Source organism: Podarcis melisellensis (genome assembly GCF_964234715.1).
Source record: "Podarcis melisellensis genome assembly, chromosome: 2".
Classification (NCBI taxonomy): Eukaryota; Metazoa; Chordata; class Lepidosauria; order Squamata; family Lacertidae; genus Podarcis; species Podarcis melisellensis.
Genome location: NC_138529.1, coordinates 107,350,630 through 107,366,796, shown reverse-complemented (window position 1 = coordinate 107,366,796; position 16,167 = coordinate 107,350,630). Strand labels below are relative to the sequence as shown.

Genomic DNA, 16,167 nt, shown 5'->3' with positions numbered 1-16,167 from the left:
ATTCATTCCCTACTAATAAATGTACGACACTTAAAATATAAACCCGGGGACATTAAATGATATCCAGGGACATTCCAGGGGCGGATTTTGTCCGGGGACAGATTTGTAAATCCGGGGACTTTCTCCGGGAAATGGGGACGTCTGGTAACCATAGTTCAAGGTTGCAATTAACTTAATCTTCCCTACCCCAGATCTGCTTTTAGCAGAAGCATGTGCCACTTCCACTGCCTAGCTTCAAAGTCAGAGTAGCAACCACATGTATCCTATAAGCACGCTTGGCTCTTTCTGTTTGGCATTGCTAAGGCTCTCCTCCCCCCACCTCCTCTCATGAAACAACAGCCTCCTTTTAAGCACCCCGACTGGTATTTACATTCCCCCCACCATTGCTCTCATGGCACATGTGTGATACAGGCACTTCACTCTAATGCCTCCTGAAGCATCTTACGCTCTGAGACAAAGGGGCGCTCTCCTGCTAAAAGCACACACGCTGATTACAGGCGTGTACTCAGGAGAAACAAGAACCAGCCTTGCGCAGAAAAAGAAGCATCCCTTGTAATTCTCTACCCTTATTCCCCCCCACCCCTGGCCTAGACCCAGGCCCACACTTTCTCCCCTAAACCAAAATCTAACCACAATCTCCAGGGATGGTGCTGAGGAGAGCTGCACTGAGGCACAATGGTGGGAGACCAATCCCCCTGAATCTACAGCAGGACTGTATAGATTTGGAACAGTGGTTTGCAGAGGAACATAGTTCAGAAGGCAGAAGCCAGGAAATACTGGATGGGGAACAGCTTGAAGAATAAACACTAGGGGAGAGAGAGGTAACTGATTCACTGTCTCTGTAAAGCATCCCTCCGCTTTCCCCAAGGTCAGAGAGAGCTGCAAAAGTGGCAGGACAGAAAGCACAGAGGGTGCAAGCCCAGGTTACAAGATGCAGAAGTGACATGGATGACTAGGGATGTGAGGGGGTGGACTTCTTCATTGGGAGCACCGCCATTTGTGTGAAGACGGGTTCTTTGTTCTCTTGCTGGAATCATTAAAGTTTCTAACAGGTAAGAAGAATCCTTTTTCTTTGTTCTGCTTATCTACGGCCAAGGGGGAAGGAAGCCAGTTCCCTGAAGCCTGACAGATGCTGATCCACAAGACAAGGGCAGCCCATCATTTTGGCAGTGAATGGCAGAGGTCAAAACTCAACAGATTCATCAAACACCTTGAGCATTCCAGATTCACACTCTCCCCCTGTTTATCTAGCAACAACTTGCAACTTCTTTTGTACATATAGTATATGTGACCTTCATTACGTTAATACATATATATGTGTGTGTGTACAAATTTAAATACAAACACCAGAACATCACACGGGTTCCATGCATTTAAAATTGATTTCCGCCTTTATGTGTTTCTTGATGTGAAGTAAAGAGTGCACCTTGAGTGGAGCACGGCATACATTTATGGCTTTTCACCTGTGTGAATTCTCTCATGAATATTAAGGTCTCCACAAAGTCTGAAGCTCTTTCCACATTCCATACATTTAAATGGTTTCTGCCCTGTATGAGTTTGTTGATGTTTTCTAAGTGTTCCACTTTGACTGAAGTTCTTTCCACATTCAATACATGTAAATGGTTTCTCCCCCGTGTGAGTTCGTTGATGTCTTCTAAGTGTTCCACTGTCACTGAAGTTCGTTCCACATTCAATGCATTTAAATGGTTTCTCCCCCGTGTGAGTTTGTTGATGTTTTCTAAGGTTTCTGCTTTCATTGAAGCCCTTTCCACATTCAATACATTCAAATGGTTTCTCCCCGGTGTTAGTTCGTTGATGTATTCTAAGGTTTCTATTTTCACTGAAGCTCTTTCCACATTCAATACATTTAAATGGTTTCTCGCCTGTGTGAGTTCGTTGATGTCTCCTAAGTGCTCCATTCTGACTGAAGCTCTTTCCACATTCAATGCATTTAAATGGCTTCTCCCCCGTGTGAGTTCGTTGATGTATTCTAAGGTTTCTACTTTCACTGAAGCTCTTTCCACATTCAATACATTTAAACTGTTTCTACCTCATTTGATTTTGTTGATGTATTCCAAGTGTTTGACTACAACTGTAGCTCTTTCCACACTCCATGTATTCAAATGGTTTCTCTCCTGTGTGAGTTTGTTGGTGTATCCTCATTCTTCCACAGTGACTAAAGCACATTCCACATTCCCTGCATTTAAATTGTTTCTTTGTTCTCCCCAATGAATTCACAGATGGCTCCATAGAATTCTGACCGTCCTCTTCCTCACCTATTTGGGAGTTGGGGGGGGAGAGAATACTGTTAGACATTAAAGACAGACAAGAAAGAAACTGAACACACGTCAATTCCCATGTGCACTTTCTCTTATTTTCACGTGCTCTCCATTCTCCACTGTCCTCTCTATGTTCCAATTTTTTAGGAATGCAGATGGGACAATGGCAATAGAAACCCATGATCACTCCATTCACACATAAGAGAGCAGCATCATTTTATAGTAAAGATCTACGGTGGAACTGGCTTATAAGACACATCTCTGTCCTTTTATTTTTCAAGTGAGGAAATGATCTCAGGCTCCAATAGAAGTCTCTCCTATGAGTAAGAAGTAAAACTGAAGTGCTCTTATGCCACATGTAACTGTAAAAATATTGCAATATATTAGAACCTAAGCAGATCCTTCTGCATTGGGTAAAGGCCCACCTAGTCCAGCACCCTGTTTTCACAGTAGCCAAGCAGATTCCTGTAGGAAACCAGCAAGCAAGATTTCAGCCCAAGAGCCCTCTGCCCTCCTGTGCTTTCCAGAAACTAGTATTAAGAAGAATTATTGCCTAGGACCACGAGGGCAGAGCACAGGCATCAGTCTAATCCCTTTTTTCAAGATATCCAACTTGCTGGCTGTCACTGTTTCCAGTAGGATAGAAGTCCATAGATTAACTATGCTTCTGTTTATTCATCTTTTGGAGTCCTTAAAGGCTCATAAATGTATAATGGTCTAAGCTTTTGTCGGCTGCAGTCTGACAAAGGGGACACTTGGTTAGGAAAGATGGTGCCACTATAAACCCATGAGTCTCTTTGTTGGTTTTGTGCACTTAATTTGAAATTTGTACCAAGGTTGTACCACTGTATCTCCATGTAAGCTTATGGAGGGACAGAATTACAGGCGCTCTATAAATTATTATCCCACTCACCCATTCTCACACATAACCCCTGACTGTAAGACTGGCAAGTTTACACAATTTGCTTATAATACCGGCTACCCTTGGTCTTCATATGCCCAATCCTATGTGCAGAGCCTCCAGCCAAAAACAAAGAGCTGCTTTGAAAAAAGCCTCACCCCTTCCTTCCTTCCTTCCTTCCTTCCTTCCTTCCTTCCTTCCTTCCTTCCTTCCCCTTCCTGCCTTTGGTCTCCTCTCCATCTTTTCCTCTTTCTCCCTCCACCATCCAGCCATCCATGTCCCCATCTCCTCTCCCCTGGAACTCACCAGATTTCTCTGAGGGTCCCGGGAGGGGATGATCAGAGGTTGTAGGGAGGGATGCAGGAGACAGCTTGAGCAGGTCAGCTGCCCATCTTCGTCCGTCCATCCTGACCAGGTTTGGACGTTCAACTTCTTGAGGAGCACAGAAGCCAAAGCAAGTTGTGGTTTCCTGGGAGGAAGGACAAAGTCAAGGGAGTCTCAGAGCTCCTGCAAGGATTCTGCCCAAGACATTCTGCTGCCCCTGTAGAAGCCCCTATTGGGCACCCGCTTCCCAAGAGCCTCCACCCATTTTCTTTTTTTTTTTTTTTTTTGCTCTATGCAAAATTGTATGTTTATTTTTTTTAAATTAATTTTTATTAAAGTTTCCACAACATTTTCAACACAAACAAATACAAAACAATTAAACGTAAAACAGATATACTTCTGAATCTTAGTTTCATGTGCCTTACTTTCTCGACTTCCTCATACCTCCCCTTGCTGCATTCTCCTGTCAATAAATTTTAAGCAAATCCCCAGCTTATTTCAACTTAATCTTAATAACTCTCATTTTCATTCTCTTATCTATTACCGCAGTTAACCCCTATCTTCCCATTCAGCACCAACCTATCTTTCACCAATTTTTGCATATTTCTTTAAATAGTCCTTAAATTTTTCCCAGTCCTCTTCCGCGGTTTCTCTTCCCTGGTCTCGAATTCTACTCGTCATCTCCGCCAGGCTCATATAGTCAATCACCTTCATCTGCCATTCTTCCACGGTGGGTAACTCCTGTGTCTTCCAGTATTTTGCGATGAGTATTCTTGCTGCTGCTGTGGCGTACATAAAAAAAGTTCTATCTTTCTTTAACACCAATTGGCCAACCATGCCCAGGAGAAAGGCCTCTGGTTTTTTAGTAAAGGTGTACTTAAGTACCTTCTTCAGTTCATTATAGATCTTTTCCCAGAAGACCTTAATCCTAGGGCACGTCCACCAAAGGTGGTAAAACGATCCTTCCATTTCCTTACATTTCCAACATTTGTTATCGGGCAAATGGTATATTTTAGCCAGTTTGACTGGGGTCATGTACCACCTATAGATCATTTTCATAATATTTTCTCTCAAGGCATTACATGCCGTGAACTTCATCCCGGTGGTCCATAACTTTTCCCAGTCAGCAAACATAATGTTATGACCAATGTCCTGTGCCCATTTAATCATTGCCGATTTGACCATTTCATCTTGTGTATTCCATTTCAACAGCAGGTTGTACATTCTTGACAAATTCTTAGTACTGGGTTCTAACAGTTCAGTTTCTAATTTTGATTTTTCCACCTGGAAGCCAATTTTCCTGTCCATTTTAAAGACTTCCATTATCTGGTGATAGTGAAGCCAATCTCTTACTTTCCCTTTTAACATCTCAAAGCTTTTCAATTTCAATCTGTCCCCCTCTTGCTCCAAAATTTCCCAATATCTCGGCCAATTAGCCTCTGAGCCTCCACCCATTTTCAAACACCTTTGGCAATTCCTTCCGTCTGCCTGTCCCTTCTCCCTTCCCAAGGCTGGCATGGTATGGGGAGTAGTGGCCTTGTGGCAGTTGCCCAAAGGGCCACAATAAATGTGATAATGTGTACCCCTGTAAATCCTTGAGTGTGCTTCTAACACAGAAGTTATGGTAGTTTGTGCTTTATGAAACTGATTATTTTGCAAGTTGCCGCCCCCCAATAGGGGCAGAAATACAGCTAATAGGAGAATCACAAAGATACAGCTGAAAGGTAGAACATGAGTTGCTATATGATGCAAATGGCTGCATGTAACACAGGTTCCCAACATGCACACCAACACAACATAACAGAACGTGGTAGGCATCAGAACATATTCAGCAGAAATTGCCAGTGCTTGTTGTGCATGTGTATTATAATAAAATGAGGTAATGATGAATATGAGGAACGTAGAACTCCAAAGGGACTTTTTCAAGGGGGGGGGTACGTAACAAAAATTTAAATTCTTTTGGCAACAATAAACATTAAAACAAGGAACTGCTGAGCATAAACAGAAACAGGAGCATGTGCAGAAGTGCTTGCGGAAAGGGGGCGGGGCCTTCAAAGGTCTCATAATTGACCCAAAACAACACAGAGGTCTATCTGTCAATTGCAGTCCACCACTTGGACATCCCTGATGTAAATGATTGGTGGAAACTGAAATTCTTTGTTTGACATTACATATATAAATACCACTGCCTGGAACACCAGACAGCGTTGCAGTTTTGTGAAACGATCCAGCTGTAACCTATTGCTTTGCAATGAACACAACTCATATCTCCTATCGTTTCTAGGTTTATTGGCGTATACTCAGGAGATAAGCTATTTTCTCGCTTACGACAGCCTGAGAGTAAATCCCGTGGAACATACGGACTGCTCTGAATACATGGGTGGCCCTTGCATGGAGAAGGAAGCCCCTTCCTTGCATCTTGGCCCCCTGGGAGACACGGTGGATCCACCCACTGCTTCCTCTGCCCTCACTGCCTCCTCCTCTGTCCTCCTGCCCTGCAAACACCCTCTGCTCAGGAGAGAGGGGCAGAAAAAGCCTTCAAACCCATCTGTTTCCTCCTCCTCCGCTGCCTTTTCTTGCAGCAGCCCAGTGAGAGGGGAAGGAGCCGCAGCTCCTGGTTCACTTCAGATACACACAAGGTTTACCGATGTTGTGAATGAACAAGACCTCTGCATTCCATGCGGTGAGAGTGGGTGCGTTAAAAGTGGGGGAGAGACCTCCCCCTCCTGTCCTTTTGGGAAATGAGTAAACAACTGAAATATACTCAGAGTCGCAAAGTGATTTCATGCTCTTTATTCAGCTCATAGTGGTGAGGAGGAATGAATGAAAGTCCCCTCAAGGTATCTGCTTTATATACGTTATTTACACAATGGGCTGCACATGATTGGTGAATTCCGGAATTCTACTGTAAGCCAATCAGGTTGTGGATTCACTTCTATCTGGAGCATGATTGGGTAGTTCCTGCCAACCAATCATACTGCTGCATTGTTCTAGGACCAATCAGACTGCTGCATTCTGAATCCTATTGTTCTAGGACCAATCAGACTGCTGCCTTTTGGATCCTATTGTTCTAGGATCAATCAGACTGCTGCAGTTTGGATCCTATTCAACTCAGTACATAACACAACTTAGATGGCAAATTCTCAAGAGAAGCACTTCGGAGCACTGCTTGCTTGCTCACGCTATGTGTGTTTGCACCTCAAGGACAACATACATATTTACACCACGTGATTTCTTAAAGAGGGCATTTCTTTAAAATCGAAGGCAATTTCTACAAAAGACTTCAATGTTTGGTTGCTTTGGGTGTTTTTTATTTTGTTGGAAGCCGCTCAGAGTGGCTGGGGAAACCCAGACAATGGGCAGGGTATTATTATTATTATTATTATTATTATTATTATTATTATTATTATTATTTTATTGCGAGCCTTGCCAGCAATACTCAAATCTCACCACTTTCCCGCCTCCTTCCCTGCAACTCCCTTTGCACCAGATCCGGACAGGAGGAAGCTTCTCTCTTTCCACAGTGGAAACAGCCCCCCCTCCACCTTCAAGGCCCCATTAAGAGAAACAGCTCCCTTTCCTCCCTTCTCTTCTTCTCCCCGTCCCGGGGCTTCTCATCCTGGACCCCCCACCCCTTGCCAAGCCCCTTCCCTCCTTCCCCGCAGCTGGCTTTGCACTCACCCGAAATCCTGGCAGCAGCAGCGACCCTGGGCAGCCGGGCAGGAATGGGAGCCCCCTCCTGGGAGGTAGGATATCTCCGGGGGATAATTGTAAGGGGAAAGCCTGGGCTTCCAGTACAGGGAACAGATGCTCCTTGCTTTAAGGGTTAAAGCCAGAGAGTGCACGCTGCTAGAGGGGAGGGTGCTGCTGCTTGATACTGGCTTGGGAAAGGGGGCTCGGCTTAAGCAGAGCCCCCTTTCCTTGCTAGGCCGTATTGCTGCTATAAAAATGAATGTATTGCCAAGAATGTTGTTTTTGTTTCAATCATTGCAAATTTTGGACAGAATGGACTGTTTCAAGAAGTGGCAGAGAGATATTTCCAGATTTGTCTGGCAGGGCAAGAAGCCCAGAATAAAATTTAAAATACTAACTGATGCAAAAGAAAGAGGTGGATTTGCCCTGCCAGACCTTAAACTTTATTATGAATCAGCAGCATTTTGCTGGCTGAAAGAATGACTGCTTCTTGAGACCACAGACATTTTGGAATTAGAAGGTTTCAATAATGTATTTGGGTGGCATGCATATTTGTGGTATGACAAGGTCAAAGCACATAAAGCATTTAAAAACCATATTGTCAGGAAAGCATTGTTCATTGTCTGGATAAGATATAAAGATTTGCTTGAAAATATTTTTTTTTTAAATATTTTATTAAGATTTTCCATAAAAATACATAAGTAATTCACAATACAACATATGTCATAACATATTTTCACAACTTATTTGGACTGCCTCACGTCTCCTGCTCCTATTTTCATCATTAAAAGTTTTTATCAGCAATTTGTCGCCTTGTTTGCGTTTTTGTGTCCCACAAATTTAGTTTATAATCTGATAATTCTCCAAAAGATTTTTACTTTCTCAATCTCACTTATCTTCCTAATTCTATCTAATTTAATGGTGCTCAATTATTTCTGATTTAGCAACCTACTTAACATTCAACCAAATTGCAATACTTTTGTAAATACAACTTGAATTTCTTCCAGTCTTCTTCCGTCCTCTCCTCTCCCAGGTCTCGGATTCTGCTAGTCATCTCGGCCAGTTCCATATAGTCTATCAGTTGCATCTGCCATTCTTCCAGTGTGGGTAGATCTTGGGTTTTCCAATGCTTCGCGGAAAGTATCCTTGCTGCTGTTGTTGCGTACGTAAAAAATGTTCGATCCTTCTTTACCACCCCTTGGCCGACAATACCCAGAAGGAAGGCCTCTGGTTTCTTAGTGAAGGTATACTTAAATACCTTTTTCAGTTCATTATATATCATTTCCCAGAAAGCCTTCACTTTAGGGCATGTCCACCAGAGGTGAAAGAATGTTCCTTCACTTTCTTTACATTTCCAACATTTATTATCAGACAGGTGGTATATTTTTGCAAGTTTGACTGGGGTCATGTACCATCTATAAATCATTTTCATTATATTTTCTTTCAAAGCATTACATGCAGTAAAGTTCAGCCCGGTAGTCCATAACCTTTCCCAGTCCTCAAACATGATGTTATGCCCAATGTCCTGCGCCCACCTTATCATAGCTGATTTGACCGTTTCATCTTGAGTATTCCATTTTAGCAACAAGTTATACATTCTAGAAAGTACCTTAGTCTTTGGTTCTAACAGTTCTGTTTCCAATTTCGATTTCTCCACCTGGAACCCTAGCTTCTTGTCATTTTTAAAAACTTATTTAATCTGAGCGTAATGTAACCAGTCTCGCACTTTATCCTTCATTTTCTCCAAACTCTGCAGTTTCCAATTGTCTCCATCTTTTTCTAATATTTCCCAATATTTTGGCCAGTAGGCCTCCATATTGGGTCTTTTTCGGGCCTTAGCTTCCATAGGTGAGAGCCACCTTGGAGTTTTGTTTTCCAATAAGTCTTTATATTTTGTCCAGACATTAAACACTGCTTTTCGGACAATATGGTTCTTAAAGGCCTTATTGATCTTAACCTTGTCATACCATAAGTATGCATGCCATCCAAACGCATTGTTAAAACCTTCCAAATCCAATACATCAGTGTCTTCAAGAAGTAGCCAATCTTTTAGCCAGCAGAAAGCTGCGGCCTCATAATACAACTTTAAGTCCGGCAGGGCGAAGCCCCCTCTATCTTTCGCATCAGTTAATATCTTAAACTTAATTCTGGGCTTTTTGCCCTGCCAGACAAACTTAGAAATATCTCTCTGCCACTTCCGGAAGCACTCCGTCTTGTCAACAATCTGTAATGTTTGAAATAAAAACAACATTTTTGGCAATACATTCATCTTAATCGCAGCAATTCGGCCTAACAAAGAAAGTTTCAGTTTATTCCAGCTATCTAAGTCTCTCTTAATTTCTGACCAACATTTTTCATAGTTATCCTTGAATAGACTCAGATTTTTTGCCGTTATGTTTACCCCTAGGTACTTTACTTTTTTAACCACATTTAATTCTGTCTCTCTCTGAAACCGTTCTGACTCTGTAACTGTCAAGTTCTTTTCCAATACCTTAGTTTTCTGTTTATTTAGTTTAAATCCCGCCACCCGACCAAAGTCTTGAAACAGTTGTAATACTCTTTTCGTACTAGATTCTGGCTCCTGCAGGGTCAAAACTAGGTCATCTGCAAAGGCTTTTAATTTATATTGTTTCACTCCGACCCCAATTCCCTCCACCAACCGGTCCCCTCTAATCATATTCAAGAGCACCTCCAGAACAGAGATAAATAGCAAAGGGGAAATAGGGCAGCCTTGTCGTGTTCCTTTTTCAATTTTAAACTCTTCGGTAACCACATTATTAACTATCAGTTTAGCTTTTTGCTCTGAATATATCGCCTCAATCCCATTCTCAAAACCCAGTCCCACTTCCATTTCTTTTAAATAACCCTTCAAAAATTTTCAGGAAATGTTGTCAAAGGCCTTCTCCGCATCTATAAAAATTAAGACTGCTTTTGTATTTATATCTGTTTGCAAAAGTTCCAAAATATCAATAATGTTCCTTGTATTAGCAAACAAATGTCTACCTGGGAGAAAGCCTGCCTGGTCCTTGTGAATTACTTCATTTAAAACTTTTTAAAATCTACTTGCCAAGATATCTGCAAATATTTTGTAATCCACATTCAGGAGAGAAATGGGACGGTAATTCCTAAGTTGTGTCTTTTCAGTTTCCGATTTTGGTATCAATGTGATAAAAGCTTCCTTCCACGACTCCGGCGCCTTCTTCCCCTCCATAATTTCGTTGCTAACCTCCAACAATGGCTGTATCAAGTAGACTTTAAGTGTCTTATAATACTTGGAGGTCAGCCCGTCTGGCCCTGGAGATTTGCCCAGTTGCATGTTCTGAATGGCTTTAAAATTGTGTCAGCTTTTAGGCTTGGAAGATTTGCAAAAAAGGAGTAGCCCAGAGATTGCTTGATAACATTGAGATCAAAAGAGGAAAGGGATAAGATTTTGGGCCTACATTACGAGAAGACATTGGATATTTTGGACAGAAGAATTGAAATTTACAGAGACATCCCTAAACAACTGTTGGACCTTAGATCTGCCTATTTTGAATTGGTTAGACTACTAAGGTGTAATTCAATTGTGTTTAGGTGGGAATTTCCTCAAGGACTATCTTTTACCTTCAGAGGGGAGAAGGTTAAAATCAGATCATTGGAAGAGAGAGATAAGTTCCTGTCTACATACGGAGAGGACCTGGCAAAAGGAATTGAATTCCCTTTTGGGCCTGGAGCACCGGCGGTACCTGCACCCTCGGAACCTGAAGACCCAGCGAACAAAGCACCACCCCCAGAAAAATAACCAGATCTATTCAGGATGTCTCTGCAACTCTTGAGCTGGAATATTAATGGCTGTAACATTCCGCAAAAAAGGGAAAAAATATTTCACATATTAAAAAAAGAACAATTGGACATTATTTGTTTGCAAGAAACACATGTGACTAGGCTCCACAGGAAAGTGTTAATAAATAAAAGACTTGGTCAGGAATTTATCTCTTCGGATAAAGTAAAGAAAAGAGGGGTGGTGATTTATGCGAAAGAGAGCCTGTTACCTAAATTCTTATTTAAAGATGAACATGGAAGAATTTTGGCAATTGAGATACAATACCAAGGAGAGAAGTTTTTGATATTAGGAATTTATGCACCAAATGAAGGGAAATCGGAGTTTTACAAGAAGTTGCATGAGACTATGCTGGATTATCTGGACTATGACAACATCATTATGATGGGAGATATGAATGGGGTCGTTTCAACCAACATGGATAAGTCACAAAATCAAAATGTTACAAAAGACGGCAGACTACCAAAAACTTTTTTTTGAAATGACAGACAATATGAACTTGATTGACATCTGGAGGACAAAGAACCCCTTGGGAAGAGAGGGAACATTTTTCTCTGAAGCCCAACTGACTTGGACAAGAATCGACCAAATTTGGATATCTAGAGCAGTGTTTCCCAACCTTGTGCCTCCAGATGTTTTTGGCCTACAACTCCCATCATCCCTAGCTAGCAAGACCAGTGGTCAGGGATGATGGGAATTGTAGTTCAAAAACAGCTGGAGGCCCAAGGTTGGGAAACACTGATCTAGAGGTCTGGCACCTAAGGCTAGAAAGGTGGAAATCTGCCCAAAGACCTGCTCCGACCATAATGCAGTAAAGATGGACATGACATTGCAACCAACCGGCTCTTTTAGATGGAAGATGAATGACAACTTATTCAGAGATCAGGAAATCATCAAGAAGGCCCAAAAAGCTTTGAAGGACTATTTTAAGATAAATATGAATACTACGGTGGAAAAAAGAACTATATGGGACGCAAGTAAAGCGGTGATGAGAGGGTTCTTGATACAACAGAATGCTGTAAAGAAAAGGACACAAAATGAGAGAAAAGATAAGATTTTGGACAAAATAAAAGAATTAGAGAAGAAGTTAAGATTAAATCCAAAGTCACAGCTGATTCTGAGAGAAATTAAACTTTATCAAGCACAATATTCTAAATTGATAAATCAAGAAATAGAGTGGAAGGTTAAATTAATGAAACAAAAAACATTTGAATCGGCGAACAAATGTGGGAAACTGCTAGCTTGGCAGTTGAAGAGAAGACAAAAATTAAATACAGTTACAAACTTGGAAATTGAAGGAAGGAGCAATCAGAACCCCGTGGACATCAGAAAGGCCTTCCAGAGATATTTCAAAAAATTATACACTCAAGGGCTGCAAGATGAGGCAGAAATTAAACAATTTCTGGAAAAAAATGGATTACCAAAATTGTCCCAAGAAAAAAGAGCAATCCTGAACTGTAAAATAACAAGACAAGATTTGCTTGAAAATAAAACCCCAAAGTGGCTATCACCGATGGAAGCGAAGGCTCAGAAAAAGCTCAATATGGAGGCCAAATGGCCGAAATATTGGGAGATTTTGGAACAAGAAGGAGATAAATTGAAATTGCAGAGTTTTGAGAAACTAAAAGATAAAGTGTGAGATTGGCTCTATTATTATCAAATAAGGGAGGCTTATAATCTGTACAAGAAAATCGGCTTCCAGGTAGAAAAATCAAAATTGGAAACAGAACTGTTAGATCCCAAAACTAAGATATTATCAAGAATGTATAACTTGCTGTTGAAATGGAATACTCAGGATGAAACGGTGAAATCTGCTATGATAAAATGGGCACAAGATGTCGGACATAACATTATGTTGGCTGGCTGGGAACAGTTATGGACCACAGGTATGAAATTTATGGCATGTAATGCCTTAAGAGTATTATGAAAATGATATATATAAATATAAATTTGAGAAATGCGTAATCTAAATTATAACTATGGATGATTTACGGAACAGCTGAGGGAAGTCCTAAAAAAGAAATAAGTTGTGAAAAATGATGTGAAATTAATATGTCAAGCTTGCAAAAATCTACCATTTGCCTGATAATAAATGTTGGAAATGTAAAGAAAATGAAGGTACATTCTTTCACCCCGGTGGACGTGCCCAAAGATCAAGGCTTTCTGGGAGATGATATATAATGAAATGAAAAAGGTATTTAAATATACCTTCCTGAAGAAACCAGAGGCCTTTCTCTTGTGCATGGTCGGCCAATTGGTGTTAAAGAAGGATAGAACTTTTTTATGTATGCTACAACAGCAGCAAGAATACTCATTGCAAAGTATTGGAAGACACAAGATCTACCCACCCTGGAAGAATGGCAGATGAAAGTTATGGACTATATGGAATTGGCGGAAATGACCGGCAGAATCCGAGACCAGGGAGAAGAGTTGGTGGAAGAAGATTGGAAGAAATTTAAAGACTATCTACATAAACACTGCAAAATTAATGAATGTTAGAATGATGTTGGCATGAAGTTAAGTGGTTCTAGCAGCAATGTTATAAAGGAGTATGTAAAAATGGATTGCTATCAGATGAGAATGTAAAGATATAATACATTCAGGTAGAGGAATAAGATAAAAACAAGGAGGGAAAAGATTTGCTGATTTAACTAACTGAACTGGAATACAAAAAAGGGAGGTGTGAGGAGGTCAGGGAAACAAGTAAACGAAAGATAAGATATGAAAAGATTGATTTGATTTTAATTGTTTTTTGCTTTTCTATATTTTGTAATTTTTTCTTTTTTTCTCTCTTTTTTTCTTATTTTGCAACTTTTTTGTGATCTTTCTTGAAACTTTAATAAATATCTTTAAAAAAAAAGAAGACTGCCTGGAAAAGACTCTGATGTTGGGAAAGATGGAGGGCACAAGGAGAAGGACGACAGAGGACGAGATGGTTGGACAGTGTTCTCGAAGCTACAAACATGAGTTTGATCAAACTGCGGGAGGCAGTGGAAGACAGGAGTGCCTGGCATGCTCTGGTCCATGGGGTCACGAAGAGTCGGACACGACTAAACAACAACATACAAACATGTGCAATCTCTTAACAGGTAGAAAAAACAAAATAATAGAAAATAGAAAATTTATAAAGAAAGAAAAAAATAAAGAATTAACAAAGATAAGAAACCAAGAAATAATAGTAAGGAAAAAAGACAAAGTTATTTAAATAGTAAAACTACTCATCGACACAATCATTCCCATCCCGCTCATTCTACTGTTTGATATAACATTCTTTTTTACACGGGCTTACATTATATAATACCATTTCTTTCTGCTTTGTATACATTCCTTTGATCTTTTTCTTTACAAATATCATTCAATTTCTGCTCATATGGAGTTATTTGTACAATAAAGTTTTACATAATTCTGAAATATTATCCATTCTCTAGTTGTTTTTGTTTCCATATTCCTCTAACTGATCTCGTCAGTTTTGCTAATTGTAGATATCATAACATGAGTATCTGCCAATCTGTAATCTCTGGGAGCATTTCATTTTTCCAACTCCTTGCTATAAGGGTTCTAGCTGCTGTTATACCATACATAAACAATATTATAACTTTTTAAATTTCTGATGGTAATATACCAAGTAGGAAAATCTTTGGGGATTTTTTTTTAAAGTAATTTTAAATAGTTTCTTAAACTCGTTATAAATATCATTCCAGTATTTGTCAATGGCTACACAGGTCCACCACATATGATAGTATGACCCCTTCTTTTTTTTACATCTCCAACAGGTTGATGTTTTCCCTTTATACATTTTAGCAAGCTTTTTGGGGGTAAGATGCCATCTATATACCACTCCCTGCAAGGCCTTTCCCACCCAGCCCTATTATGTGAAATACAGTGGTGCCCCGCAAGACGAACGCCTCGCAAGACGAAAAACCCGCTAGACGAAAGGGTTTTCCGTTTTTTGAGGCGCTTCGCAAAACGAATTTCCCTATGGGCTTCCTTCGCAAGACGAAAACCCATAGGGAAATCTCCGGGACAGCGGGGAAGCGCAGCGCGTCTTCCCCACTGTCCTCGGACCTCCTCCGAAGGCTGGCGGTGGGGCGGAGAGACCTTCTCCCCGTGCCAGCCTTCGGATGGCTGTCCTGAAGACTTGTGGTGGGAGGAGGGTTTTCCTTCCCACCGCCAACATTCAGAATGCTGTTCTGAATGTTGGCGGTGGGGAGGAAAAACCTTCCTCCCACCGCAAGCCCCGGGAACAGAAGAGAAGCGCTGCGCACCTTCCCCTCTGTTCCCGTACCTGTCCGAAGGCTGGCGGTGGGGAGAAAAGCCCTTCTCCGCACCGCCAGCCTGGCAAGCGGTCTCCATAGGAACACATTGATTTTCAATGCATTCCTATGGGAAACCGTGCTTCGCAAGACGAAAAACTCGCAAGAAGAAAAAACTTGCGGAACAAATAAATTTCGTCTTGCGAGGCACCACTGTATGTATTCTGTAGTTGACCTTTGTAATGTGTTGTTTTGAAATCTTGAAGATAATAGTTTAGTTTTCTGTTACGTTGCTTTGACCGTATACTCTATATTTCACATTTTTCACATTGTTTTATTTACCGTATTTTTCGCTCTATAACACGCACCCAACCATAACACACACATAGTTTTTAGAGGAGGAAAACAAGGGAAAAAATATTCTAAACGAAACAGTGGATGTATGATTTTTGTGGTTCATTCTGTGGCCACAGACATGTGATCTGATGGTGAGTTTTGGGGTAGCCCAATGCAAAAATCCTGAGGATCCATGTGGAGCTGTGCTTTGTAACCACGTTTTAAGTGGGGAGGGAAGGAAAGCACTCAAGAGACAAGGAGCACGCGTGGAGTGTGTGGAGAAGGATGCTGCTAATCATGCAAAGAGGGGGAGAAGGGGAGAAGGCCCCTCTCCTCTCCCTCTTTGCTCCTTTAAAGCAAGCAGGCTCTGCTTTTCTCCCTCCTCCCCGACTCTTCCCCCCGGCTTAGCGAGCTGAAAATCTTTCCTGCTATTTAGCGAGCTGAGTGTTGAGGAGAGAGGGACAGAGAGCCTGCTTGCTTTAAAGGAGCCAACCGGACACTCGTGTAAGCGGCTCCTCTCCTCTCCCGCTTTGCTCCTTTAAAGAAACAGCCTCTCTGTCC

The 16,167-nt window shown here is 41.2% G+C and overlaps 1 protein-coding gene across 1 annotated transcript in view; it reads right to left on the bottom strand.

Annotated features, from left to right (window-relative positions):
• The window catches only part of LOC309364603 (uncharacterized protein), a 220,111-nt gene that overhangs the window by 73,844 nt on the left and 130,100 nt on the right, over positions 1-16,167 (bottom strand). The window contains exon 2 of the mRNA XM_081902255.1: positions 3,487-3,649. The gene's annotated coding sequence lies outside the window, so the exon portion shown is untranslated. The remainder of the gene's footprint in view (positions 1-3,486; positions 3,650-16,167) is intronic.